Source organism: Panthera uncia, chromosome E3, assembly GCF_023721935.1.
Source record: "Panthera uncia isolate 11264 chromosome E3, Puncia_PCG_1.0, whole genome shotgun sequence".
In the NCBI taxonomy this organism is placed as follows: domain Eukaryota; kingdom Metazoa; phylum Chordata; class Mammalia; order Carnivora; family Felidae; genus Panthera; species Panthera uncia.
Genome location: NC_064815.1, coordinates 15,566,348 through 15,593,473, shown reverse-complemented (window position 1 = coordinate 15,593,473; position 27,126 = coordinate 15,566,348). Strand labels below are relative to the sequence as shown.

The window sequence follows — 27,126 nt, the reverse complement described above, 5'->3', positions numbered from 1 at the left end:
ATGCCGAGCACGTTCCGGCAAGGTGGCGGGAGGCACGAGCCGGCGGCGGCGCGGCGACCCGGGCGCGGCTCTGGCCTGCAGGGGCCGGAGGGCGCCGGCCTGAGACCCGTCTCTCCCGACCCTCGGCTCCCGCGGCCTGGTCCCCTGGGACCGGAGCTCGCCCAGGGCAGCGGCTCGCCGCCCTTTTGTCCGCGTTCATCTCTCCCGTAATTCATTAATTCGTGCTTTCTCTTTTCATCCCTTCAACCGCTCCCCACACTACTATTCCTCCCCTCCCTCCCGCCTTGATTCTCGTCTTCCCTTCCTCCTTCCCTCCTTCTACCCGCCCACCCACCACCCATCCATTTTTTCGGTCCATCCATCCATCCATCATCGCTCCGTTCCTTTTCCTTCTTTCTATCCACCCATCCATCCATCTCTCCACATTCTTCCCTCCCTCCCTCTCCTCCTTGCTTCTGCATTCTGGAGTGGGACTAACTTCAGAGTCCACTGCCAGCCATAAGTCTCTGGGCAAGTTAACTCGTCTGCCTCCCCCTCCGGCATCTGGGCAGTTGAGGACACCGGGCCAGCCTCACTCTCGGGCCGCTGCCAGGATGTAGTGACCACCCACAGAAGAATCTTGCACAGAGCCTGGCGCCTAGGGAGCGCCCAGTGCCGGGAGCAGCATGCTGCTCTGTTGTCCACTCCTGCCGCCTGTTAGACTCCCGTAGGGGAGCTTTTGAAAACAATGCCGATTCCGGTGCTTCTCTAGGAATTCTGGTGGAGCCCAGACACTGTAGCTTCTGCAGACTCTGTAGGTGATTAGAATGAGCAGCCGAGTGGAGACCTGCCGAGGAGACTATTTGACTGATGCCAACCAGTGCCAGGCTCTGTGCCAGGGGAACTGGGGATGAGGTGGGGGGAGTGGGGACCTCAGGGCCCTCCGCCTTCACCCGCCTCCCCTCCTCCTGCTCCCTGGTTCCTGGGACTGTCTGCAGCACTGCCCTCCCCTCAAGGAGCCAAGCACATGCATGCCCGTAGGCCTTTGCACACACAGTCCCCTCTGCCTAGAAAACACTACCTCCTGGGCAGATGCCCCTTCCCGGGGCAGCCTTCCCTGGCCACACTCTCCAGGCAGGCCACATCCCCTCCTTGCACCCCCGGATCTGCTATTGCAGTGGCCTGTTTTTCTTGTCTGTCGTCTCCTGTGCGTGGAAGCTTCCCCAGGGCAAGGCCTGGATTTGATTCTTCTGAGTGTGCCCAGCCTAGGCGCTGACATGGGTTTAGTCACTGATGTGTCCGCTATGAGGACTTGGTTGTGATCAAACCAGCTGACACAGTTACCAGCAGATCCTACCGCTTGATCAACCCCCACTTCTCCAGGATCAGCCGGTCCGGCTGTCCAGTGGCCCTTCTGGGAGAGACTGCTTCCTGGGTGGGAGAGACTGCTTCCTGGGTGCGAGAGCTCCTCTCCTGAGAGGGGAAACAGTAAAGTGCTGGGGCCCAGGGACGTCTGTTCAAGGGGAAAATGTCCTACCTCTGCCTTCTCACAGACCCAGCCTGTAGACAGAGCGTGGAAGCTCAACAAAGCAAGCCCCGCCCCCCACCCCGCCCCAAGTTTTGTTTGGCGTGCATAGAGTTAATTTTCTTCCTGAGAAACAGTTGTCACCATTACAAAGCTGGTGTATTTTACACAAAAATGGGGATTTTTTCACCTTGTCTTGGAAAACAAGAGCTCTGGCAACATACCACAGCGCCCCCCACCCCCAGCCCCCCTCTCCAACCTGTGTACCTGGCACCCGTGGGCTAGGGGAAGGGGTGAGGTGGATGAGGCAGCTGAGGCCCCAGAGAGGGCTGTGCACTTGGCAAGAGTCACACAGCAAGTGTTCGGAGGTGCCTGGGTCAGATAGCAGAGACACAGAGGGGTGATGAGTCCTTATGAAGGTCTCTTCTCGGGGGAAGACCTGAATGGAGAGGGGTCTGAAAATCATGAGAAGGAGATGGGGTTCTGGGACTCTTTCATCTGAGAGAGGAGATACCTCGGGGAGTGAAGTGGGGGCAAGAATGGTTGTTTCCAGGTGGGAAGGGTGTTCTCTGTGCCTTTAGGGGGCCACAGCCAGCATTCACTGAACGCTTTTGTGTGCCAGGCACGATGCAAAGCGTGTCCCATGTGGCATCCTTCATAACAGCCAAAGAAAGAGACACATTCAGTGCGCCTGGGTGGCTCAGTCCGTTAAGTGTCCGACTCTTGATTTCGGCTCAGGTTGTGATCCCTGGGTCATGCGATCAAGCCCCGCTTCGAGCCCTGCATTGGGCTCCATGCTAAGCATGGAGCCTGCTTAAGATTTTCTTCCTCCCTCTCCCTCTGCCCCTCCAAGCCTTGTGCTCTCTCTTTCAAAATAAATAAATAAACTTTAAAAAACAGGCACATTTGCAACGCTCCTTTTGGTAAGAAACGAAGGCTCAGAGAGGTTTCATAAATTGCCTAGCGTCTCTGTGCTCGACTTTACCATTGGCATAAATATTTTGCTTTTTTTTCCTCCTTCCTGGGTACACAAAAAAGTACATTTCCCAGCTCCTTGCAGGTGGGCACTAGTAGGACTAGTGCCGTAGGGCTAGTTCTGGCCAATGGAATGTGGGGTGGAAGTGATGGGTGCCTGTTTCGGGCTGAAGCTGGGACAACCCCTTGCAATTACAGAGTCTGTCTCTCTCTGCCTGTCCACCCACCCAGGTGGTGAGGGACGAGGCTTTGTTGAGGTGGCTGGACAGTTCTAAGCAGTTAGCATGAGGGGGACAGCTGCCCAACCCTGTTGCCTTGACCTTGAGTAGATTTGCCTTAAACAAACTTTTGTGGTGTTAAACAGCTGAGACATGGGGGTTGTTTGTAACTGTGGCAGATCCTAGCCAAGCTTGATTAATACATCACAAAGCTAGAAAGGGGGGGGGTGGCTGGGATTTGAACCCACATCTTACTGACCGAAGACTCTTACCTGTTACTCTAGAAGCAGAATTAGTAAGGGCGGGTGCGGATTCCATTGATTCAATGACACACAATCCCTCTCTCTGTGCACATTTTAACCTTTCTGAAATCAGGTTTCGTCTCATAATCAACAGCGTCTCACAGTCCTTGTTGGGCGGGTGGCAGTCACACAGGTTGCCTGATGCCTTTTTGCAAGACTTTAGAAAGAAGTGCCAGCATCAAAACTTGAAGAGTGACTGTCTACTTGAAATAAAATCTCTGGGACAGGGTGGCACACTCTTTCAAGAAATGTCACATCACCTACACTCTTGATGTCCCGGAAGATGATATTGTGTGAAAAACACAAACATCAATGAGTCTGAGTTGAAAAGAGATTCACAAGAGCTGAACTCTGAATGTGAAGATGTTTGGGGATAACTTGACCAATTTATTTTGCTGGTATTTTCCATTTTCTATGTGCACAATAGTGATATAGGATAAAAATCTATGCCTAAATAAGTCTACACGAGCCCTTTCAATTGGTATAAAATAAAAATTCTAAGTGATAATAAAGCACCACGTCTGGCTTTAATTGGCAGCATTTTTTCTTTCTTAGCGGTACATAAAGATGCACCCTTCAATCGATGGCATCTTATATTTGCGGAAATATAGTCCCTGTGGATCCCAGGAGGCGGAATTGCCTGCACAGGAAGCCTGGGGCCCCTGCACAGCCTGCTGGTGTGGAGAAGCTGGCACCATCCCCGGGGGGCTCCCTTCTCGGGGGCCCCTCCTGTGCCCCCAGGCACCTGGCTTTGACATTCTTCTCTGCAGATTCTCTTTCCAATAGCTTCTGGTTTAGGCTGCTCAGTGGGGCTGATAGAGTTCGGGACAAATGCAGACTTCGCAGAGGGAATGAGGAAACCTTAGAATGTAATAAAGAGAAAGCGAGAGGGCTCCCCAGGCCCCTTGCAGGGAAATCAAGTGAAATTGCCAGAATGAAGATGAAGACAGCTGCTGTCTTTCTCTGTAGGTCTTCCTTTGCGTCAGGGGCCTGGACTGTGGCCGTGGCTCAGACAGCAACTCTGTGGGACCAGACCTGGGGACCTGGGGTTGGGGCGCTGAAAAGGAGAGGGGCGTGTTCTGTGAATTCCAACTGCTTTTTGTTCTCACCCCTGCTCAGTGTCGTCCCTGCCATTGTCCCCCTCTCTGACTGTATCAGTCAGGGCAGCCTGTGTAATGCTGCGGTAACAAACATCCCCCCACATGCCAGTCTCAGTGGCCTATAATCATAAAGGTTTCGTTCTCTCTCATGCTTTCTGCCCCTCACAAGCCCCTCTTCACTCAGGGACCTGGTGGACAGAGCATCCATCATCTGTGGCATCCCAAATTGCCCACTCAGTAGCCACATCTACCACCTCTGCTCGAACGTCATGGCTAATACAAGTCCTGTGGCCACAGCCAATGTAAAAGGACATGCAATCCTACCACATAACCAGGAGGCCGAGAGACAGACTATTTCTGAAAAATCCTATTGACTCTCACATTGACCACATCCCTGTTTCTTGCCAGGATCTTGTCTGTCACCACTCTCATCGCTGGCCATGCTCTGTCTCTCAGAGTCTCCACCTCCTTTATCACGTGCCCAGGAGTGAGGCTGTACTTTTGAGACCGCGAGTTCTGGAAATGCAGAACTGTTCCCGTTCTTCTCCTCTGACACCTACCACATCATACGCTTAGTTCCATGGCTGATTGCACTGCTGGGCTGCAAACGCTCAAAATCCAGGACGGTGGCCATTCGTTCTGTGCCCCCAGGCACAAAGCCTGGCTCAGAGGAGGTGAGCATTTGGAAAAAGAATGGATAATTAAGTGAAAAATGCAATGAGCCTGTTGGAGGGATGAAATGCTCCTCGTGTGCGGGAGTCCATATGGCCAAACTGAAAGTCCGCTCTCTGACCCTTGAGAAGCACTATCGGAAATGCCCAGGGATCTCAGAGAGTGTGTGTCCGTGTGTGTATGGGATGTGAGGAGACCCCAGTACTTTGGACACATCCTTAGGAGCTGGGCTGTGGCCTGGCTGCAAAAAGGCAGGTTAGGGTTGATGGATCTCCATGTGTCATCTCATTACTGAGAGAGAGCGTCACCAGATCCACACAGCTGTTCAGTGTAGACCAATGGCTCTCAGCCTCCCCTGGCCCGACCCACACGGCCAATGGCATCCACATGAGCGTCTTGCTGTGAACATATCCAGCCTATGATCGGAAGCACAGACAAAGCCGACCGTGGGGTACGTGCAGTCCCCCCCCCCCCCAACTGGCTGTGTGTCCACTGCTCCCTTTCCCTGCACGGAAGCTGATCCGAAAGCCAGTGAGGGAGGCGAACTTCTTTATGGTGTTTTTTTCAGGACACTTTTTGGCTGCAGGTGACATAGAACCAGTTAGCACGGTCTTGGGCAAACAAAAGGGAGTTTGTTTATTTCTCCCAAAAGTTCAAGGTAAATGACTTCAGGCACACCTGCATCCAGGTGTTCAAGTGATGTGGCCAGGGGTCTGTTGATGAGGTGCTCTGTGCAAAAGAACGCACTGACAATTACTGAGCATTTCCTTTGTTCTGGGAACTGTGCTAACACTTTACTTCGGGCCCCATCAACTTTAACCCTCACAACCCTACCAAGTAGGTTCTATTATTAATTACACTACGCAGCTGAGGAAATGAAGGCTCAGAGACGCTTAGTAACTTTCCCAAGGTCACACAGCTAGTAGGTGGCTGACCCAGGATCCCACTGCTGTCTGACACTAGGGGTTCACTCCCGGTTCTTGTCATGTTCTGCTTCCGGCTGGAGATATGTATTTGAAGCCACCACATCCCTGATTCTCTCGCTCAGACTCCAGAGGCAGGTTCCCTGAGGGACATTTCAGTCCTTAGGAACCGCAGGACTAGAGATATTAACTGTCACCTGCCATCCACTCCCTCTCTGTAGAAGGCTTTGCTCCACACAGCCCTTGCCACCTTCAGCCGTCATCTCTTACAGTGGATGACTCCACCCCTTATCTTCCCTGCCATGGCCGATTGGACCAACCGTGGTCATGTGACCCGGGGACTGCCAGTGTATAGGCTGGCCCACCACCTATCACTGTGTGGTTTGTATGGGCTTGGCCAGTCAGATTCTCCTCTGGAATGTGAACTCAGACTCAGGGAAACTCCCAGTTGGTGCTGGCAGTTGAACTTGGATGCCAAGTAGATTCAGGGTTGGAGTGGCCATTTTGGACACCTGAGTCCCCTTCCAAGGAAGCCAGGAGGCTGACAGATGAGGTCCCAGCTGCTGCAGAGGGCAGAGTAGAAATGACACAGAGGGATGGCTTTGTAAAGGTGAGCAGCTTCCTGCACTTGGCTCGTTCCTACACGACCTCAGCCCTTTTTGCAACTCTGGAAAGCTTTCCACGCCCGCCTCTGGGCTGAAACATTTCCTTTTCTCTTCCTTCAGTTCAAAGGTTCAGAGACGTCAGTTGAAATAAATCAGACACAGGGCACCTGGGTGGCTCAGCCGGTTAAGTGTCCAGCTTCAGGTCAGGTGGTGATCTCACGGGTCGTGAGTTCAAGCCCCGCGTCAGGCTCTGTGCTGACAGCTCTGAGCCTGGAGCCTGCCTCCGATTCTGTGTCTCCTTCGCTCTCTGCTCCTCCCCCACTCACACTCAGTCTCTCTCAAAAATAAATAAAGCATCAAAAAAATTTTTAAAAACATAAATATTTTTACAGTGCTGTTTTTGAAACTTCACAATAAATTTACCCGCTTTGTTTAGAAAAAATTTAAATGTGGGGCACCTGGGTGGCTCAGTCGGTTGAGCGTCCGACTTCGGCTCAGGTCACGATCTTGTGGTCTGTGGGTTCGAGTGCCGCTTTAGGCTCTGTGCTGACAGCTCGGAGCCTGGAGCCTGCCTCCGATTCTGTGTCTCCTTTGCTCTCTGCCCCTCCCCTGCTCATGCTCTGTCTCTCTCTGTCTCAAAAATAAAATAAAACATAACAAAATTAAAACAAAAGAAATAAATCAGATGCAATAAAAGTTAATGCAACAAATAGTTAATGCAACTGAGCTCCACGTCTGTGTGTTGGGCTGTGCCAGATTCCGTGAATAAGGCTGGAGTCCCAGCAGACATGGGCTCTCGCCCCACTCCTGACTTGTAAGTTTTGCTGCGGGACTGCCCATAAATCAGGCTCTGTCATGTCCGTGCTTCTGATCATGGGCTCTTTGTGTCCTAGAGTCCGAGGCACTCATGTGGAGGCCATTGGCCATGCGGGTCGTGATGGGGGCGGGCAGGAAGGTTGAGACCCATTGGTCTAGACTGACCAGCTGTGGTGATGTGGTGAAGTCCTCTCTCAGGTCTCTACCCCAAAGAGTTTGGGTCAGATGTGTCTGTAGGCCTTTCTAGAGCTACGACTGGGGAAGAGAATGGGCTTCCTTCTTCCCTCTAGACCCACAACAGCAAGGTTCGAGCAGAGAAAAGGACCTGAGAGTGCAGATTGTCCTGTGCTGTCCCTGCTGCCATTGCCGTGCTGACTCTTGGAGTGTTCAGACAACCTGGAGGTCTTTTCTAGAGGGAATCCAGAAGGTGAGTCAGAAAAGCCCATGGCCTCTCCTGCGTGGAGGGAAACACATGGTACAACTGGACCAAGGATACTCTCTTCTCCTTCTCTCTTTCATAACTTTTTCTTATTTGCAATTATGCAGATTCAACTAACGTGTAGGGACTCAGTCGGTTGGGCATCCGACTTCGGCTCGGGTCATGATCTCGCGGTTTGAGTTCGAGCCCGAGGTCGGGCTCTGTGCTGACAGCTCAGAGCCCAGAGCCTGCTTCCGATTCTGTGTCTCCCCCTCTTCTGCTCGTGCTCTGTGTCTCTCTGTCTCTCGTTAATAAATAAATGTTACAAAAATTTTATTAAAAAAAAACCTTTTAAACTAGTGTGTAAAGTGCACACACAGGGTTTAAAAAATAACAATGAAATAAACAGCCAGGTTGAGAAATAGAACATTTCTAGTGGAACCTCCTAGATGCGCTTCCTCAATGACAAAATTCCCCCTTTCCAAAAATTACCCACCATCCTGAATTTTGTGCTACTGTTGTATCCATTCTTTTTTTTTTTTTAATTTTTTTTTAACGTTTATTTATTTTTGAGACAGAGAGAGACAGAGCATGAACGGGGGAGGGACAGAGAGAGAGGGAGAGGGAGACACAGAATCGGAAGCAGGCTCCAGGCTCTGAGCCATCAGCCCAGAGCCCGAGGCGGGGCTCGAACTCACGGACCGCGAGATCGTGACCCGCGACGAAGTCGGCCGCTTAACCGACTGAGCCACCCAGGCGCCCCTGTCGTATTCATTCTTGCTGCCGTCTGGCGTACTGCTGTGTGAATGGACTACAGATGATTTACCCATTCTGTCGGTGCTGCACACACGGACTGGTTTCAGTTTGGGGGGATTATGAACATTCTTAGTTATGTCCCCTGGCAGACTTGTTTACAGGTTTACCTAGGTATGTGCCTGGGGGTGAGGCTGTTGGGTCACGGGATTTTCTTACCTAAAACTTGAGGGCGAAGTCCAACCTGGTTTCAAAAGTGGCTGGACCAATTTTCGCCCCACCAGCAGTGCATGAGAATTCCTGGTATTGCATATTCTTGCTGGCGTTTGCTAATGTTTTACTTGGAAGTTTTTGCCCGTGTCTGGTGGGAATTGGTATCTCCTTGTGGCTTTAAGTTGCATTTTATGATTATAAACGAGATCGAGCATCTTTTATATGTTTATTGGTTGCTTGAATGTCCTTTTCTGGAAAAGTCCCGTTCACGTCTTCTGCTGCTTTTTTTTTTTTTCAATTTTGTCTTCTTCCTCCCAATTCACGGGAGTGCTCAATACAATTCGAATGGTATACTTTGTCAATTTGTTTTGTAGGCTGCGGATGTCTCCTTGCACATGGATACATTCTTGAAAAAATTCCAGTGTAGCTAATACTAAAGTTCCACTTGAAATCCCCCGAAATCCCCCTTCATCCGTCCTCCTTTCTCTCCAGATGCAACAACTCTTATCAGTTAAATGTGTCTTCTGTCAACCATTTCCTATGTATTAACGTGCGGACGCGCACACACATTCCTATGGGAATACTATACGTTGTTTCCTTCCATCGATTCCAATACAGATGGGATTATACTGTGCTTATTATCCTATGCCACTCTTATTTCACTGAAGGTGTCTTGGGCTTCTTCTGCCCATGGTCATTCATCTAGATCTAGCTCATTCCTCTTATTTATCTCATAATACTCCATAATATGGTTGTATTATTTTAATTTAGTCATTTCTGTGTCTAGAGACATTTATATTGTTTCCACATTTTCACTATGACAAATGATGCTTGCAGTGACCACGCCCACTTATGCCCCTCCAAGACGCTCACTTAGCAGTGGCTAAAATAACATACCCTTTTTGAATCGCGGTAGGCACTGTCGAATTGCCCTGCCTAAACCTGCCAGCTTTCCTCTCCAGCAACACCACTTGCACAGACCCATTTCTCCACACCGTTACCAAGGCTGGATGCCTTCAGTCTGCACTTTTTTTTTTTTGCCCATTTTATAGAGGGTTTATCATTGTTTTATTTATTTATTTATTTATTTAATTTAGTTTTATTTATTTATTTATTTTTTAACATTTTTAAATTTATTTTTGAGACAGAGAGAGACACAGCATGAACGGGGGAGGGGCAGAGAGAGAGGGAGACACAGAATCGGAAGCAGGCTCCAGGCTCCGAGCCATCAGCCCAGGGCCCGACGCGGGGCTCGAATCTGCGGACCGCGAGATCGTGACCTGAGCCGAAGTCGGACGCTCAACTGACTGAGTCACCCAGGCGCCCCTTAATTTAGTTTTAAAGTTTAGTTATTTTGAGAAGGAGATAGACAGACTGAGTGGGGGAGGGGCAGACAGAGGGGAAAGAGAGAAGCCCAAGCAGGCTCTACACTGACAGCAGGGCTCGAACTCAAGAACAGTGAGGTCATGACCTGAGCTGAAAGCAAGAGGTGGCCACTTAACCGACTGAGCCACCCGAGTGCCGCTCATTGTTCTGAATTCTAGTCCCATGATACTTTGCCGGGCTTTCTTTCATATGTCAGTCTCTCGGCCTTCCTGTACTTTGCCTTTTCTATACTTTGTCCATTTTGCGATTGGGTTATTTTACTTTTTCTTGTTGATCGATAGATATGAATTTTTTGACAGTTATGTCAAAACCGTTTCTCTGCCTGCTGGAATTTCAGCCGAGAACTCTTACCTAGTTTTAGTTCAGGGCAGTAATTTTCCAAGGGATCTCTACTTCCCAGACCGCAGCGGTCTGGGACTGATGAGCGAACTGAGGCACCTCAGCCCACATGAGCAATGGCTACGTGGGGAGCATAAGCCCTTGGAAGCCGCAAGCCCTCGCCCACACACGTCCATGTTGCTTCCCGGTCTGTCCCCCAAAAAGCCGGTTGAGTGTCAGATGCCCGGAGCTTGGTTACCTGGGCGGCATGCTTGTCGTCTCGACAGCCAGCATCTATGGTGGGCCCGCTCTGTCCCAGTCACCATACATACACCTCCCCTATCCCTACAGCAGCCCTGTGACACACACACTGTTATCCCGAACATGTAGATGAGAAAACTGAGGCTTAGAGAAAGGAGATTCAGCTGCTTCACAGCAGCCATGTAGCTGGACCAGGATTCAAGTGTGGCTCTGCCTGACTTGAAATCTTATTCTTTCCACCGCAACATAGTGCCCTCGCCGAGAGGGTCGCCCATAGCATGAATTGCTAATACTCTTTCTTCTATTACTACTTCTTCTAATATTACTACTCCTGTGGCTAATACTACTACCAAATGTTACTCTCACCGCGACTCTTATTACAATTATTATTATAAATGAACTCAGCAAATGCTTTTTATTTTATTTTATTGTGATAAGAACGCTTAACCTGAGGTCTAGCCTCGTAATGAGTGCATTATTGTTGACTGCAGGTAGAATACTCAAATTGTCCTTCAAAAATGAAGGAGAGGTGATGCAATAACCTAAAAGATGAAACTCGTGAGTTCATTCGACTCTTTGCATGTGCCAGGCGCAATCCTGGCAAACACAGACTTGTTCCTCACTATAAAGGAGCTTAGATTTTAGTGGCAGATGATAAAGCTGGCATATTTTGAGCTCTACCTATGCACTAGGCAGTGCACTTTATGGACATTATTTATGGACATTATTTCATGTAGTTCTCACAAACCCCCCTGGGGGTTGGGCACTATTATTCATATTCTGGTCTCGGCTCAGATGTCACCTCCACCAAGAAGTCTTCCCTGACTCCCTATGTAAATGGATCCCCTCTCCCATTCCGTCCATACCGACACCCTGTGTGCTTCCAACGCTGTTCCGATCACATGGGATCATTACCTATTTGTTGATTGTGCGTCTCCCCTGCCAGACCGGAAGTGGCCCGTGTCTGTTGTGTTTACCACCATATCACAGGCACCCAGCGCGACATCTGCCAGCCAGGAGGCAGCCAGCCAATGTTTGTGGAATGGGAGGCTGAAGCTCAGAGAGGTGAGCAACCTTCCCAGAGTCAATGCTTCCAGAAGAGGCAGAAACTGGACACAAATCCTGGTCTTTCTGATTCCCAGGCCCGTTTTTGTTCACTGTCCTTTAGAGGAACTTCCTAACATGGGGATACATCCTGGAGTTGTGGGGTGCCACTGAAGATGTGGCCAGGTCAAAGTGCTGCCTCTTACCTGGCATCTGACCTAAGAGGGTGGGTGTCTGTGATGCCCTGGTGTTGCTGTGGGCTGGGCATGAAGGAGTTTGCTCCAGATATGTTGACCTTCCTCTTCTTCCGATGTGTCATGGCCTCTTACCTCAAGGTCTTTGTCTAGATGTTGTCCCCACTGCTGCTGGGAACACCCCTCCACTGCCATCCGTACTTCCTTCACCCGGAAAAATGACTCATAATCATTTACTGTTGCTGAGCTTAAATCCAAGTCATGACTAGGGATGCTCTGATGTGTTCCCATGGTGTCCTGCACTTCCTCTCGGACATTCTAGACTCTGAGGCAGGAGGCGCCTTTTGTTCACCACAAGACCTGCAGCACACAGCTCAGTGTCTGGGATATAGTAGGTGCTCAGTACACTTTAGCGGTATGAGCATGGGATGTCTGACCACATACCTACCCTTCTAAACAGAGGTGACCAAAATCTTTTTTGTTCTTTTGCTTATTCCATTTGGTGGTTCAGAGATGCCACTAAACTGGAATAAGCAAAAGAGCAAAGACGATTTTATTCACCTCTGTTTATAAGGTTGCATCTGTACAAGACTAGCCCTGGGTAGGTATGCAAGGTGCAGCAAGAAGGTGGTTGACTCCCTTCAAGCCAGGATGACGTCTCTCACCAGTGGCCATGATTTCCGAAACACTGACGTTGGGCTTCTAGCCCCCAGGACTGTTACCAAATGGATTTCTGTGTTAAAGCCACCCAGCTTCTGGTATTTTGTTGTGGCAGCTGCTGCAGACCCGAGACTGATTATTCTCCTCGGGGAAACTGAGTCAGGCCTCTAACTCTTTGCTCTAGCTCAGGCATCTTAGTTTACAAGAGGCTCTTCCTCAGGGATGGCTGGCCTGGGACCAATGGCTGTGGCCACAGAGAACCAAGCCACCAAGAGTTTCCACCCTTGGAGCCCTTGTGGTCTGGCAAATGCATTTCCTATAAACCTCATTAGGGCCAAATACACAGCAGTGTGTCAGTAATATATTTAGCTAACTATTTAATTAGGCTATTGGCAGCCGTTTCAGAGGAGTCCGATCGAGTAACAACAGAGTATGTCTAACTATCAAGAAAACATTATAATATGTCAGCATGTAGGCACTGCGAGAGTACTGCTCAGTCCGGAATCACTTTCTTCAGGTGGGGACCTTGTTTTGCTTTTCTGACAGAAATGCTGCTGTGATTATGTTCCCTTTTAGAGCACCATGAAATACACGAGAAACCCCAAACACACTAATATTTCTCACCTTAAACTGCCTCCTGCAGAATCGGCTGCTTTACCATTTGCAAAGGAGGCTTAGTCTTGGAGGAGCAGTGAGGGGACCGTTTGGTGCTCCTCTGGACCCTTCCTGACAGCAGACATAAGGGTCCAAATTGTGCCCTGTGGCACTGGTTAAATCAGTCCCTGAACACATGACCCGTAGAAGCTATGGCCTTCTCTAGCACACCCTACTTGAAACCACTCACCCTCCCTACCTAATCTGACACCAAGTTCTGTTGATTGTTCCCCCTCTTTGGCAGGTACGTTCAGCACTGCTACGGTGGACAGCTCTCGGCTCCTTCTAGCACCCTGTTTTGTAAATGCACTGTGAGGTCTCTGCTTTGCTCTCCCCAAAGATGCACCGTGCAATGTGGCAGCCATGATCACATCCGACCATGCGATTTGAAGATCATTGAAATTAAATAAAGTAAAAATTCGGTTCCTCAGTCACAGCAGCCATTCTTCAAGTGCTGAGTAGCCACATGTGGCCATGGGTACCATATTGGACTGTACAGATACAGAACATTTCCATCATTGTAAAAGTCATCCAAACCTCCAGAGGTCATTCGGCTCTGTGCACATACTACTCAGATGTACAGGGGAGCTAACACCCCTGGGGGGCTACTTCCAGCCAGTGGGAGATGGGAGTTCCTCAGGCTCCCGTCCTCCAGTAGGCAAATTCTGTCTGCAGTAGCAGTTCTGTTTGGCTCTCAGCTGGACCCCGGTGGGACTGAGCTCCCGGTGCCCACAGGGGTAGTTTGCCCCTTGGCATACCCTTTATCCGTTCATCTCCCTTTCCTGTCACATCTTCACTACTGATGTGTGGTTTGCCTTTTGTTGTGCTCTCTTCATCTGGTACTGGTGTCCCTGAAATACTGGCTTCATAAAATGAACTGGAAGCGTGCCACCCTCTTCCATTTTCTGGAAGAGATTGGCTAGAGTTGTTATTTTTCCTTTAAATGTTTGCTAGAATTCTCCAGTGAAACCATCTGGGCCTGGAGACTTCTTTTGGGAGTTTTTAAATTCCAAATTCGCTTTTCTTAATAGTTATAGGGCTATCCAAATTACTTGTTTCATATTGGGTGAGTGGTGGTAGTTGATGCTTTTCAAGAACTATTCATTTCATTTAAGTTATCAAATTTGTGTGTGTAGATGGTGTGTGTTGTTTGAAGTGCCCCTTTATTCTTGTGCTTCAGGTGCCTGCGGGGTCTGTAGTAATATCTCTACATCATTCCCGATATTGGCAATTTGCGTCTTCTCTCTTTTTGTTTTTGTCAGTCTTCCTAGAAATTTGTCAATTTTATTGACTTTTTTCAAAGAACCAGATGTGTGTTTCATTGATTTTCTCTGCTGTTTTTCTATTTTTAGTTTTGCTGATTTTTGTTTTTATCTTTTTTCTGCTTTCTTGTAGGTTTGTTTTTGTTTCTAGGTTCTTGAGACGGTAGCTTAGATTATTGTTTGAGAGTTTTATTCTTTTCTCATGTAAGTACTTATGTAAGCTATCAATTCTCTGTCAACATTTCCTTATATGTGTCCACAAATTTTGTTATATTTTCATTTTCATTCATTTCAACTTACTTTTAGTTTCCTTTGAGACTTCCCCTTTGACTCATAAAGTATATTGTTCAGGGATGCCTGGGTGGCTCAGTTGGTTAAGTGTCCAACTCTTGATCTCAGTTCAGGTCTTGATCTTAGGGTTGTGATCTCGGGGCCATGAGTTTGGGCCCCATGTTGGGCTCTACAATGGGCATGAATCCTACTTTAAAAAAGTGTAGTTTTTAGTTTCCAAATGTTTGGAGATTTTACTGTTTTTTTTTTTTTCTGTTATTCATTTCTAGTTTGATTCTACTACAGTCAGAGAACACAGTCTATGTGATTTGAATTCTTTTAAATTTATTGAGGTTTGTTTTCTGTGCTAGGATTTGATCTATCTGGGTATATATTCTGTGAGCCCTTGAAAATAATATGTATTATGCTGATACTGGGTGGTGTGTTCCATCAATGTCAACTAAATCCTGCTGGTTGCTGGTGTTGTTGAGTACTTCTACATCTTTACTGATTTTGTGACCAGTTGCTTTATCAGTGCAACCAGAGGGGGTATTGATGTCTCCAACTGTGATTGTATATTTGTCTATTTCTCCCTTTGGTTCTATCCGTTTTTGCTGCACGTGTTTTGTAGTTCTGTTGTTTGATGCATACACATGTAAGATTGCTTTGTCTTCTTGACAGATGGACTCTTTTATCTTTAGATGGTGTTCCTTTCCGTCTCTGGTAATTATTTTGGCTCTGGAGCCTCCTTTGTCTGAAATTAACATATCTTGCTTTTTTGGTTAGGTTTTCAGGATACATATCTCTCCATCCTTATACTTTTAATGTACATGTGTTGTTACATTTGCAGGGAGTTTCTTGTAAAGAGCATGAAGTTAGGCTGCTCTGCCGATCTCTGTCTTTTAATTGATATATTTAGACTACTTATAGTTAATGTAATTACTGCTGTGTCAGGGCTTAAGTTTGCTTTTTTTGTTTGTTTGTTTTATTTTTGTTCTGTTTTTCATTTCTCTGTTTTCTTTTTCTTGGCTTCCTGTGGGTTACTTGAATAATTTTTAGAATTCCATTCTGACTCATTGATAGTGTCTTTGAGTATATATTGTTCTATGCTTTTTTCTTAGTGTTTTTCCTGAATATATATTATATATACATACTTAGTCTACTCGTGTCAGTATTTCATCAATTTAAGTGAAGTATAGAAGCCTTTCCTCTCTTTACATCTTTTTACCCACCCCTTTTACAATATAATTTTAAATATTTCTTCTACGTACATTTAGAAACACATCAAATAGTGTTATAATTTTTGAATCAACCATCAAACATAATTTAGAAAACTCAAGGGGAAATGAAAATATACTGCATTTACCTGTATCTCTTTTATTTACTCTTTGTTGGTCTTTCTTCTTCCTTGATGTCTCAAGGTTTCTCTTTTAATACTTTCTGTTTAGAGAACCTCCTTTAGTTGCTCTTTTAAAGGAGGCCTGCTGGTGACAAATTCTTTTAGTTTTCCTTTATCTGAGAATGTGCTAATTTTTCTTCATTCCTGAAGGATATTTTTGCTGAATATAGAATTTTGGGTCGACCATTCTTTTCTTAACAGCACTTGAAAAATGTTCTACTTTCTTCTAGCCTTTGTGACTTGATGGGAAATCCATGGTCTTTCAAATTTTTTCCCCCATAGGTAAAGTATTGTTTCTCTCACGGACTTCCAATTTTTGTTTAGTTTTCAGAAGTTGAATAAGATACATTTTGGTGTGGATTTCCCAAAATGTGGATTTCTTTGGTTTTATCCTGTTTTTGACCTTTTCTGCATCGGTGGGTTTATGTCCTTTGGCAAATTTGCTAAGTTTTCTGCACTTATATCTCCAAGTCCTTTTCAGTGCCATCCTCTTTCTCCTTTTCTTTGGGGAATCCAGTGTTAGATCTTTTGTTACAGTCCCAGAGGTTCTTGAGGCTCCGTTTAATTTAATGTAATTAATTAATTTATTCATTAAAAATTAAAAAAAATGTTTATTCTTGAGAGAGTAAGACACACAGTGAGAGCAGGGGAGGGGCAGAGAGAGAGAGAGAAAGAGAGGAAGTCACAGAATCTGAAGCAGACTCCAGGCTCCGAGCTGTCAGCACAGAGCCCGATGTGGGGCTCGAACTCCTGAACCATGAGATCGTGACCTGAGCCGAAGTCAGACGCTTAACCGACTGAGCCACCCAAACACCCCTATTTTATTTATTTTTAAAATATTTTATTTTACTTTATTTTAGTAATCTCTACACCCAATGCAAGGCTCGAACTCACAACCCCGGGATCAAGAGTCACACACTCCAATGACTGAGCCAGCCAGGCACCCCACTTGGAAGCATTTTGATGATTCCTGCTCCAAAATCTTTGCCAGATAATCATAACATGTCTGTCATATCAATGTTGGTATCCATTGATTGTCTTTTTATAAAATGTTTATATATTTATTTTGAGAGAGAGAGAGTGCAGGTGAGGGACAGAAAGAGAGAGAGAGAGAGAGAGAGAGAATCCCAAGCAGATCTGTGCTCTCAGTGCAGAGCCTGATGTGGGGCTCAATCTCACGAACATGACCTGAGCCAAAATCAAGATTCAACATTTAACCAACTGAGCCTCCCAGGTACCCCTGACTGTCTTTTTTTTTTTTTTTTTTTTTTTTTCATTCACGTTGAGATCTTTCTTGCACTTGGTATGATAAGCTATTTTCTTTTTTTATTAAGTAAGCTCTACACCCAATGTGGGGCTTGAACTCACAACCCTGACATCAAGAGTTGCATGCTCCAGTGACTGAACCAGATAGCTGCCCTGGCAAGTGATTTTTGACTGACACTTGGACATTTTTGTATTATCTTCTGAGAGTGAGTCTTATGTAAACCTTCTGTTTTAGCTGCCTTCCTCTGACATTTCTCCAGTAGGGGATAGGGGATGAGAGGGTGCGAGCCTCATTACTGCCAGTGGGGGCTGGAAGTCCAGGTTGCCCATTTGACCTCTGTTGACCCTCAGAAGGGAGGCTCCTTGCTACTTCTGGGCAGGGTTGGGAGTCCTCCTCTTCACTAGGCCCCCGTGGATATCTGGCTGGATGGGAAAGGTAGGAGTGCCTTATTTTTGGTCCCCACTTGGCCTTCCTGACGCCATGGGCACAGTGTCATCATTATCATTGGACAGTAGTGAGTGAAATTTCTGCCTTGGAGGCAATGAGAGGTGCTTCATTACTGCCTGATTGAAGTTCAGGTTCTCTGCATGGTCTCTGTTGATACTGATCCCCTGTGGGGATAGAGTTCCCTATCGGACCCTGGGAGAGGTTGGGTGTCTTGTCTTGTTCCAGCATGGTGAGTGTGGCCGTCCAGGCTCCCCACTGAGCCTTGCTGGCATGCGTGGGGTGGGGGGGGGGCTCAGGGTAGGCCTAGCCCTTTCTGTGGTGCTTGGCTGCCCTGGAGCAGTTATTGGCTACACATTTTCTGCCTTGCTAGGTTGTCCTTTCACTTCCTTTGGCTGGAAAGAACCAGCTTTGTTGGGGCTTTTTGTCTGTGACTGATGATATTTCTGGATTGTTGGCTTCTTCAGCCCCAAGTATGGGGTATATGAGGCAAAAAGAAAACCCAGGGAACTAACTCACTGTCAGGTCATGCCTTGGGTCCCACTGTCCTTGGCCATGCTGCCTCCTTCTCTCCACCTTTCAGAGTTCCATGATTGTTTTATACATAATGGCCAGGTTCTCAGGCCAAGTAGGAAGAACAGGGAAAAAGAACACCTACCTCTTGTTCCCGGCAGCGTATGTTGACAGATGATATTTCAACATATTTTTAAAAATCAAAGTTAGGGGCGCCTGGGTGGCTCAGTCGGTTAAGCGTCCGACTTCAGCTCAGGTCACAATCTCGCGGTCTGTGGGTTCAAGCCCCGTGTCAGGCTCTGGGCTGATGGCTCAGAGCCTGGAGCCTGCTTCGGATTCTGTGTCTCCCTCTCTCTCTGCCCCTCCCCCATTCATGCTCTGTCTCTCTCTGTCTCAAAAATAAATAAACGTTAAAAAAAAAATTAAAAAAAAAAATCAAAGTTACTGCAAAAAAAAAAAATATCCAGGGTGAACAAAATTCAAACATTTTCAATAAAGATGATCTCAGTATCATTGACTTTTCCTTTTGTCCGATGCTCTAGCATGGCTTGCCACAGCACTATCTTTATTGAAAAGGTGCTTATTCTGTTCCTCGTGGAATTTTTGCATTAGTATTTTTGATTTTTGATTTTTGGCAGTATTGCATTCAAGAGTTTATTGTGGTTGTTGAGTTCGTTTTGAGCCCCTAAATATTCTATGTTAGGCGAATCCCTCAGTTACCTTGCTCAGGTTCAGGTTCTGGTACCTGCGGCCTGCAGACCCCCCAGCCTGGAAGGGCAGTAAGCACTTTGGCTGGGGGAGCGTGTCCGTGATGAGTCCGCAGTCTGAGTGATGGCCAGCACATGTCCTTCCCAGTGCCCTGCCCCAGGCCTGTGGCCACGGCAGCCCCATGAGAGGAGGTCTCGGGAACACGTCCTCAGCTGTTTCGAGGGCAGAGGCACACGGGGCTGGGGCAGGGCAGCTACAGTAGGACTTTGAAAAATCCCCAAAGGCTGCCCAAACTGCTTTGGGCCACGAGTGGCGAAAACCTCATAAACAGAGTAGAAACAAAGATTCAGTGAATTAGTTGCCCGGTAAATTGGTCATTTGGCAAATTGATGTTCTCTGCACTTGTGAGAGTCCTGTGAGAGGTCATTGTTGTCACGAGCCTGAGGTTGTCTCCACTGACTCCCTTGCCTGCCTGGCTCTCCAGCATTCCGCCCACACCTGGACAGGTAGGCGGGAGGTAATCTCAGAACGTTCCATGGGTCGTGAAGGAAAATGAAGGGAGCAACGTGACGGTAACTGAGAAGCAGGAGATGGCTGCCATGTATAGGGACGGCCCTATCGGGCAGGTGACCGTGGAGCTGGAGAAGGAGCTGGCCATGGGGAGAGCATTCCCAGCACAGGGAATGGCAGGCAGCAGGGCAGAGGGACACTGATGCTGGTTTGGACGCTTCCTCTGCCACTTCTGAGCTGGGTGCCCTTGGCTCGGGCATGTGGCTTCTTGGAGCCTCAGTCTTATCATCTGTAAAATGAGGAGAATAGAAATTAGAGCTACTGTGGTCTGAATTGCACCCCCTCCCTCGCCCCTAAGATGTGTTTGTTGAAGCCCCAAACCCAGTGTGACTGTATTTGGAGATAGGGCTTCTGGAAGGTGTAAAATGAGGTCATAAGTGTGGGGTCTCAATCTGATAGGACTGGGGGCCTTATAAGAAGAGGAAGAACACTGTGAGTGTGCCCTGAGGAGAGGCCATGTGGGCACACGGCAAGGAAGTGGCCGTCTGTAGGCCGGGAAGAGGGCTCTCACCAGAACTCACCCACACTGGCCGTCAGATCTCAGACTCCCAGCCTCCCGATTGGTGAGGAAACCCATTTCTGCTTTGAAGCCGCCCAGTGTATGGCATTTCATCGTGGCAGCCTGAGGCTGAGGCTAAGACCAGGGCTAATCTTAAATCAGGTAATCGACGTGGAGCTCCGCCGCTAATAAGCACGAGGTGGCATTCTAGTCCCTGGACACAAACCCCAAATCTCTGCCCCTGTCGAGTTCGCAGGAAAGACAACGACAGGTAAAACAAGTGAGGAAGTTAAACATTCAGAGGTCAGTTCCTGAAGAGGGGAAAATGAATCAGGGCTAAGGGACGGGACAGGTGGCGAGGGGCTGGAGTTTAAAATAGAGCGTTCGCTGTGGTGCCTGGCTGGCTCAGTCGGTGGAGCGTGTGACTCTTGATCTCAGGGTAGTGAGTTCCATCTCCATGTTGGGTGTAGAGATTCCTTAAAAATGAAATCTAAATAAAATAAAATAAAATAAAATAAAATAAAATAAAATAAAGCAGTCAGGGAGGGCCTCCTTGAAAAGGTGATATTTGAGTGGAGACCTGAAGGTGTAAAAAGTATTCCAGGATGGGGAAGCAGCAAGTGCAAAGGCCCTGAGGCAGGAGTGTGCCTGGGGAGGCAAATGTGCCAGGGTGCAACAGGCAAGCAGGAGGGGAGTAGAAAGGAGCTCAGAAAGGCCGTTGGATGGACTTTTTATCAGAGAGGTGGAAGCTGAAGTGGGAGTTTGAGAAGAAGGGGACTGTAATGGACAGGGTTTAACGTGTCAGTCTGGCTGCTGTGCTGAGAGGACACTGTAGAGGGGCCAGGGCTGGGTGGGAGCATGGAAGCCGGAGGGGCTACTGCAGTGCGTCAGGTGACAGATCCTGGTGGCTTGGACCGGGGCACGCGGGGATGAGAGACCCTCTCAGGAGTGAACTTGTCCAGCCCTTGGGAGACAGCCCCTGACCCTACAAAGCCCCTGAGTGTGATTTTGTGGCCTTGGTGGCGATGGGATGGTCTCTGATGCTCCAGAGATTGGCCGCAGAATGAGAATGGTGGTGACAAATGGCATTAATTGCTTTGAGTGTTTGCATCAGAGGAAAATCCCGCTCTTTCTATAGAAGGAGCCGCTCCGTGGGCACCGCGGGCAGAGCTGGGATGCGAGGGGCTTGCCAGAGTGTGGGTGCCTGTGGGAAGCAGGTGAGGGAGCGAGAGCAGGGGTGTCTGATGCTCACGGTCGGTCTGCAGGCTTCCTTGGAGTCAGAGCAGGACACACCCTGGGAGGGGGGCAGGGGCTTCATCCGGGCTGATGCCCTCCCCTGCTGGGGCCATACAGCTGCTCACGAGGCACTGCCCTGGGCCTCACCCACGGAGATGCGCCTCCCAGAGCAGCCACGGCCAGTGATTGACCAGCTGGGGCTGCAGAGACCCGGTCCCTTTGTCTCAATTCGGGACAACACCGAGGAGCCACCTGGCTCCAGAGCTCAGCACGGGACAGGTGGCCGCCTCCCTTGCAACCACACTACAGGCCAGCTTGTCCCTCCGCCAGGGCCGCCCACGTCACTTCCCCAGGGCACCCCCATCCACCTCACCGAGCCCCGTCTCCCAGTCTGTTTCCAGGGGACCCCGTCCGGTGCAGTGGGTCGCATGGTTTCTGACAGCTCCATTTGGTGGGCCCCTGGTGGCTCACACCTCACCTGCCTGAGACCAAGTCCGCCGTCCTCCCTGCCTCCTCCACGGCGGCCCCTCCTGTGGCCTCCCTCATCTGGGGGTCGCGTTGCCGGCTACCCAGTTACCCGAGCCAGAAATACCAGGGTCACCCCGATACAGCTCCTTCCCTCACCTCCTCATTATTGCACCCGCCATCATGTCCTGTCGGCTGCCCTCAAGTCTGTTTCCCCACATCCGTGTCAGGGGCCAGCCACGGCCATCTCCTGCTTGGGCAAAGAGATCGACCTTTTCACAGGCTTCCCCGCCTCCAGCCTGGTCTTGCTCCGATCTGCCCTTCCTAGACTGAATACAAGCCCCAAATATAATTCAGATTTGTCCCCCTTCTCTCTTATATATACATTATATGTATGAATATATGCATGAATCGAATGCATATATTGTACGTATATAATGCACATACTATATATAAGATATACATATATATACACACATGTCATATGTAAAATAAACACACATACACGTGTATGTTTACTCCATCTATTCCAGACAAAGGTGACTGTGTGGTTGGTTATGTAGTTGATTCTATGTTATACATATTATGGCCATAATATGCTCTTCTCTCTCTCTCTTTAAAAAATTTTTAATGCTTATTTATTTTTGAGAGAGAGAGAGAGAGTGTGAGCAGGAGATGGGCAGAGAGAGAGACACACACACAGAATCGGAAGCAGGCTCCAGGCTCTGAGCTGTCAGCACAGAGCCCGACGACGTGGGGCTCGAACTCACAAGCGGTAAGATCATGACCTGAGCCAAAGTCGGACACTTAACCGACTGAGCCACCCAGGCGCCCCCTTTCTTTTTTTTAACTGAGGAATGACTTACATATAGTAAAGGGCACACATCTTAAGTGTTCAGCTTGATGATTTCTTTCTTTTTTTTTAAATGTCAATTTTTTAACGTTTATTTATTTATTTATTTATTTATGTTTTACAGTCTTGAAGTCTTTTATTTTTTTACATTTGTTTTTGAGAGAAAGAGACAGAGTGTGAGCGGGGGAGGGCCAGAGAGAGAGAGGCAGACACAGAATCGGAAGCAGGCTCCAGGCTCCAAGCTGTCAGCACCGAGCCCGATGCAGGGCTCGAACTCACAGACTGCGAGATCATGACCTGAGCCAAACTCGGATGCTCAACCAACTGAGCCACCCAGGCGCCCCCATCGTGATGATTTCTTTCCATAACCACCACCGAGAAAGAAGATATGGAGCATTTGTAATGTCCCAGGGGGCTCCCTCGTGCCCTCTCCCAGCTGATACTCCCCCAAGATAACCCGTAGTATAGTCTTGATCACCACTGATCCACTTTTTGGTAAATGGGATCGTACAGTGTATACCCTCTTGGGTACGGCTTCTTTGGCTAAATGTCGTGCCCGGCGAGTTCCGTCTACGTTGCATGTGGTGGTAGTTGTTTCTTCTCTCAGCGCTTCGCAATATGACGAACATGCCACAATTTATTCATCTGACTTTACTGTTGATGGATGTTTGGGTTGTTTGCGGTCTGGGGTTGCTGTGAACATTTCAGATATTGCTTCAGGTGGTCGTAAGCAATCATTCACCTTGGACGTCTCCTCAGCCGGGGAATTGCTTGGTCAAGGGGCAGGGGTACCTTCGTTTGGCTTTGAAAGACGTGCCAAGCAGTTTCCCAGGGTGGACGCATCCCTTGCCACTCCCACCAGCAGAGCGGCAGAGCTCCCGTTGCTGCACAGCCTTGCCACCGACCGGTGTTGTCAGGACATTAATTCAAGCCATTCTGGTGGGGATGTAGGACTGTCTGTGTGGAATTGCATTCCTTTGAGATCATAAGCCCCAGCTGCAGTCTGTACCCCACCACCGCTGCCACCTCCCATCCGATTGGCCCAGGATCCATGCCTGACAGTAAGCTGGGCCAATCAGAATTTGGAAACGAGACCTCAAAGGTGCTCAGCAGGCTGCTGAGCGCTCGGGAAAGGACTTCAAACCTCAGAGCCCCGAGGTGGCCGTCTCTCTCTGCAGAGAAGCCAGAAGGCCAGTTTGCAGAGGGAGGAGAGAGGAGCAGACACTGGAAGGGACAGGGAAACGAGATGTGGGAGGGCCGAGAGGAGGCAGGCGCCCAGAGAGCAGTCCTGGCCCCGGAGGCTGTCTGCCCTGTCTGCCGTGTGCTCCTTGACCGGGCTCCGCGGGACCCCACCCGCGCCCTGTCCTGAAAGGGATTGCTCTGTCCTCAATCAGCTGCTCCTTTTGCTCTGTCCCCTCTCCTTTTGCTCCAGCTCTTTGAGTGGATTTTTTCCCCCTTGCAACCAAAGAGCCTTGCAAAACAAAGGGTATTTTCTCTGTCTGCTTCCTTTCTGTCTTCCCCCCTGGTTTTTAGCACATCTTTTTGAAAACGTCAGCCTCTTGCTCTGATGAAGAGAAGGGGTAGGGAGGCCTCACTGTGTGCCAGGCCCCAAATGGGCATTCTCCCTGCTGTGTGGCACGTGAGCCTGTGAGGGAGGGGCCGGCGGTAACTTGCTTCAAGGACGTGGGAAAGTGAGGCACAGAGGGGGTCAGGGACTGGCTCAGGTGGCTCAGCTGGGGACGCCCTCCTAGGCTGGTCTGACCCTGAAGCGTCTATTCTGCCAGGCTTCGTGCCCTTTGTCCGTCATTGAGCCTGAGTGTTAAAGGTGCACATGGATGCCTTCGTCACTGTTGACAGATTGCCTCTTACCCCTCCTCCCCCCTGCCATCACGGCTGTGTCACAATAAAGGAGAGCCATCCCTCGTGGGGGCACCACAGATGCCCTCGGTTCTGCTGCCCCCACCTTCAGAATTTCCTCCCATTCGTATCTTCCTCTTGCCAGTGGCTCATCCAAGTGCTCTTTGAGAGTAACATAATTTACTTCCAGAAAGTTCTTCCTTGTATGCAGCTAAAACCCCAGGGGGCACCATAGTGTCCAGGTAGAGAAGGTGCTGCCCGTAGAGTCACGTACACTTGGAGTCCAAATCCTGTTCTCCACATGGGTGAGGTGAGGAACCAGGGGCAAAGATGGGGCCTCTCTGACTCTGTTTTCCCATCTCTAAGATGAGACTGGTGAGTCTTACTGCCCAGAAGTTTTGTAAGTTGCCTGAGTAGGTTGTGATCTTCCTGGGTCACAGGCTCTCACCAGCACGTTCCCTGCTTGCTGTCACCCTGTGACACCTAGGCTGGCCAGTCCTTCCTCCTTCCCTCCACCTGGAGCCTCATCCGTCTGACTCTGCCATCGCGTTCCAGGCATGCCCAGTCCAGGGCTCCACCCTGAAGAAGGTGCTGGAGCCGCTGAAGGACGTCACCATCAAGGCCCCCTGGGACATCAGCCTGGGGGTGTGAACCTGCCCAGTGTCGACTCCTCCCACGCCTCCCCGGTGCAGCTCGCCCCTGTGCTCCCGGGGTTGCCACACGTCCAGCTGTGACCACAACTTGGCCGTGACCGTGAACCTCCCCAGCACGTCCAAAATACAAAACTGGGCTGGCACTGACGACGTCGTGATGCGAAGGGTGGGAGCTGATGCAGGGACCTCGATGCTGGTGCTTGAAGCTCCAAAGCAGGGAAAGGTTTCAGACTATGAAATGAAGTCAGCAGACTGAGATGTTGAACTTGGAAATCCAGATGCAGGGTATAGCTGTGGAGTGAAGATGCCTTCTGGTGAATGCGCACCTACATGCCCAGATCTCAGTCACGCTGGGGACCCTGGTGTAGCCTTTTGTGCAAAAGACAGAGCGAGATTTTCTCCAAGTGCAGAAACCTGGGAACGGAAGTATTAAGTTGCCGAAAAGGAATAACGTTGACAAAGAGGAGGAGGCTGTTACTGTAGAGCTGAGTGAACCAAGTTCAGCTAGCTTTTGAAAACACCGAGGTCCCTGAACCTCTTTATGAAAGCGACCCCACTCTCCCCTACAGTAGCACTCCGTGTGCCGGCAGATGGACCCCTCGTGGTAGAGTGTAAGATTGCTGGGGTGGGCCGTGTGAAGTGCTATCTGGCCCCCAAGATCGAGGATGAAGAGGGCCTTAGGCATCTTAAAATCCAAGAAAGTAAAACAAAGCTCTTTGAGAACGCCTTCTGAATGCCAGCATATAGTGTGCACCTCTGAGTACATGGGTAGATATCGTTTTCTGTAAACAGTTTCCATTCTCTACAGTTTGGCTAAAGAATCCATTCCCAAGTCGGATCTGGTCTTGTTAATGTAGACCTACTTCTGCCTTACCTAAAAATTCTCCTTTTGATTTTCAGGGGTGCTCGGGCGGCTCAGTCAGTTAAGCGTCCGACTCTTGATTTCTGCTCCTCATGATCTCGTGGTTTGTGGGATCGAGCCCCGCGTGGGGCTCTGCACTGCCGGCCAGGAGCCTGCTTGGGGTTCGGTCTCTCCCTCAGTCTCTCTTTGACCCTCCCCTGCTTGCACGTGCACCCGCGTGTGTGTGCTCTCTCTCTTTCTCGAAGTAAATAAACTTAAAAAAAAAAAAGAAATTCTCCTTATGATTTTGATAACACAGGGCTTTGACTCTAAATGCGGTTTTAAGAATTGTTTGCAGTTGAAAGGAATTATTTGAATTTCCAAAGAAAATGGAGTCAAATAAGTAACAGTAAAGTGTTTAGCTTCACGTTTGGCACATAAGACACAAATACATAGTCATTGTTTTTGCTATTTGTACAGTTTCCTCCGTCCTGGGAGTTCCTGAAAATGGAAAACCTTTAAGTACCTGTCTCTGCATGGGCTTAATGCTCTCAGTCTGGCTGCCGTACCCTAACACACCCCTGACCCCTTTGAAATGCTTCCTCAGCAAGGCAAAGCTCTGTGGGAATTTCGGGGGTAGGATCACTAGCTCTGAGGCCTCGGTTGTTGCTAGATGCAGAGAAAACAAATATTGCTTTAGAAACATTAATAATTGAGAGCTTTTCAGCACAGAATTGGCCAGCATTAGGGGAATTGAAAATTAAGACTAAGACACTACCTCAAGCAGATTTTCTGGTGAATAATTCATAGAGCTATAATGCCCATGAAGACCCAGAAGAGAAAATACCTTCCGTGTCTGCCCTCCCCAGCCCCCGCCACCAGCCCCATCACCTTGACTTTTCCCTGAGCCCTTGGTGGGGGGAGGGGCATCTGGGGAAGCAAACAAAAGCCAACCACAACAGCAGAGTTCTGATTGGAACTTTCCATGCAGTTTTGCTCCCATGTTGCTGTGTGACCATCGATAAAGTCTGTCCTTCTCTGAGTAGCAATCCTGCCAACTTTGAACTATGATTCTTTGAGGCCCAAGGGACGGAAAGGCCTTTGAGTACTCATTGAGGCCTCTGTCCCCAGGGAGATATATACCCCAAGCATTGCGGGGATGGTCTCTATTCCATTTCAGACCTCCTTCTTTCCTTCCTTCACACATTTACTGAGTACCTACTCTGTGCTAAGTGCTGAAGATATTGTCTCCTTGGGGGAGAAACCATCTAGG

The 27,126-nt window shown here is 48.8% G+C and overlaps 1 pseudogene; it reads left to right on the top strand.

The window, feature by feature from the left end:
• LOC125928642 (proliferating cell nuclear antigen-like) lies at positions 1-25,800 on the top strand (annotated as a pseudogene).
• Positions 25,801-27,126: the final 1,326 nt, after the last annotated feature.